Raw genomic sequence first — 2,597 nt, 5'->3', positions numbered from 1 at the left:
TTTGTAGACCAGGCTGGCCTCGAACTCAGAAATCCGCCTGCCTCTGCCTCCCAAGTGCTGGGATTAAAGGCGTGCGCCACCACGCCCGGCTGGGAAATGAAATCTTGCTTATAGTTTGGGGCACATGACAGATTTGCTTTCCGGTTTTTTGTTTTTTGTTTTGTGTGTGTGTGTGTGTGTCTGTTCAGAAGTAGTCTTTTATTTTTTAAGATTTATTGGGCTGGAGAGATGGCTCAGAGGATAAGAGCAATGACTGCTTGCGCTTGGAGAGGTCCTGAGTTCAATTCCCAGCAACCACATGGTGGCTCACAACCATCTGTAATGGAATCCGATGCCCTCTTCTGGAGTGTCTGAAGACAGACTACAGTGTACTCATATAAATGAAATAAATAAATCATTAAAAAAAAAGATTTATTTATTAATTTTATGTATTTGAGTGAAGGGTCACTGTTTTCAGACACACCAGAAGAGGGCATCAGACCTCACTACAGATGGTTGTGAGCCACCATGTGGTTGCACTCAGGACCTCTGGAAGAGCAGTCAGTGCTCTTAACCACTGAGCCATCTCTCCAGCTCTGCATGTTTAAAATTTTAATCTCTAGAAGCAGTGTGTTACCTGACACCGTGTCTTTTTTTTTTTTTTTAAGATTTATTTATTATATCTAAGTACACTGTAGCTGTCTTCAGACACACAATCAGTGCTCTTAACCACTGAGCCATCTCTCTAGCCAGTGACACAGTGTCTTAGTCGGGTTTTCTTTTTTTTTTTTTTTTTTTTTTTGGCCCTGCTCAGGCCCAAAGGTTTTATTTATTATTATACATAAGTACACTGTAGCTGACTTCAGACCCACCAGAAGAGGGCATCAGACCCCACTACAGATGGTGTGAGCCACCATGTGGTTGCTGGGATTTGAACTCAGGACCTTTGGAAGAGCAGTCAGTTCTCTTACCTGTTGAGCCATCTCACCAGCCCCTTAGTTGGGTTTTCTATTCCTGCACAAAACATCATGACCAAGAAGCAAGTTGGGGAGGGAAGGGTTTATTCAGTTTACACTTCCACACTGCTGTTCATCACCAAAGGAAGTCAGGACTGGAACTCACACAGGGCAGGAACTTGGAGACAGGAGCTGATGCAGAGGCCATGGAGGGATGCTGCTTACTGGCTTGCTTCCCCTGGCTTGCTCAGCTTGCTTTCTTATAGAACCAAGGATCACCAGCCCAGGGATGGCACTACTCACAATGGGCTGGGCCCTCCTGCTTGATCACTAATTGAAAAAAATGCCTAATGACAAGCTGGATTTCATAGAGGCATTTCCTCAAGAGAGGCTCCTTTCTCCGTGATAACTCCAGCTTGTGTCAAGTTTTCACACAATACCAGCCAGGGCACACATTAAAGAAGAATCAGGGTTCTGATTGCCCTTGTGATAGTGTAGCCTGGGTTACCCAGGTGGCCAAATGTTATCACAAGGGTCTCTAAGAGTGGAGGAGAGGACTCCATCTACTGTGTCTGACTTTGAATAGAGAAGAATTCTATGAGAGCTGCAATGGACGCCATTTCTAGAGGCTTAGAAAAGATGAACAGACTGCCCTTGAAACCGCCTGAGAGGTCACAGACACTGTGACCTTGGTTGTAGCCCAGTCATGCCCCTAGGAGGAAACTTGTAAACTACAGAATGTGAGAGAATAAAAGCATTTTGTATTGAGTCCTGAATCTGTTATTTTGTTAAAGCAGCAATAGAAACAGGATATTTCTTGTACTATTTCATAACAGATTTTTATATTTGGGTCAGCCAAATGTTGAAGCACACATTTTTTTACTTTCAGTTTTTAAGAGCTGGGCAAAATTCATAAAGAAGGTAATATAGAAATTATATGACAGTGTTTTCTGGCCATGTCTGACTATTTAAAGCCAGTACGGAAATTCAAACAGCATATTTTTGGTATTTTTGAGTCCCTTCTCTGATCAGGGTGTAAGTGGAAGAGAGGACCAGGAGTTGGAGATGATGAAGGCAGGGCTCTCATTCTGAAGATGACAATTTGTAGGTAGAATGGGACAGCACAGGTGACCACAGAAAGGGTAAGAGAGGTTCCAGGCAAATGCTTTGGACCACAGAGGAGCCTTTCTGGGTTTGAAAATGGGCATTCATTGAAGCTGGGTACCAGATATGGGGTGCAGTAAGCCACCTTCTTCATTGTGATCTCCAGGATACAGACACAGGTAAGTTTTCTGGGATGTGTCTGTTTATCCAGGAAGGTGTCCTCCTTCCCTTTGCCACGGGCAGTCAGCAAGCTCTATAGAGAGGGGAGGGAGGAGCCAGCAGGGCTGGTTCAGTACTCAGGCTTCAAATCTCTGGCTTTCCTCCTCGCCTATGCCTTCAATCAGGCGAGTGACCCTGAGTCTGGATGTCTCTGACTCAGGCTTTTTGTGTTTTTTAGAGGAATAGCCTTTCTCCTCTTAAGGTGAAGGAGGGGCTTTGTGAATTTTCCTAACACAGGCTTACTCTTGTTTTAATGTCCACCCCTCTTACCTGGTTCTTTCCTGGTGTCCCTTCTGTAGGTGTCCCTTCCCTTCCCTTCCCTTCCCTTCCCTTCCCTTC

General features: G+C 44.7%; 1 protein-coding gene across 1 annotated transcript in view; it reads left to right on the top strand.

Moving 5' to 3' along the window:
- Positions 1-2,597, top strand: part of Pccb (propionyl-CoA carboxylase subunit beta) — a 56,711-nt gene that overhangs the window by 5,474 nt on the left and 48,640 nt on the right. The gene's annotated exons all lie outside the window — the stretch shown is intronic.

This window comes from Mus caroli, chromosome 9 (assembly GCF_900094665.2).
Source record: "Mus caroli chromosome 9, CAROLI_EIJ_v1.1, whole genome shotgun sequence".
NCBI classification, from domain to species: domain Eukaryota; kingdom Metazoa; phylum Chordata; class Mammalia; order Rodentia; family Muridae; genus Mus; species Mus caroli.
The sequence above is the reverse complement of the archived record's forward strand: the minus strand, read 5'-3'. Positions and strand labels throughout refer to the sequence as shown.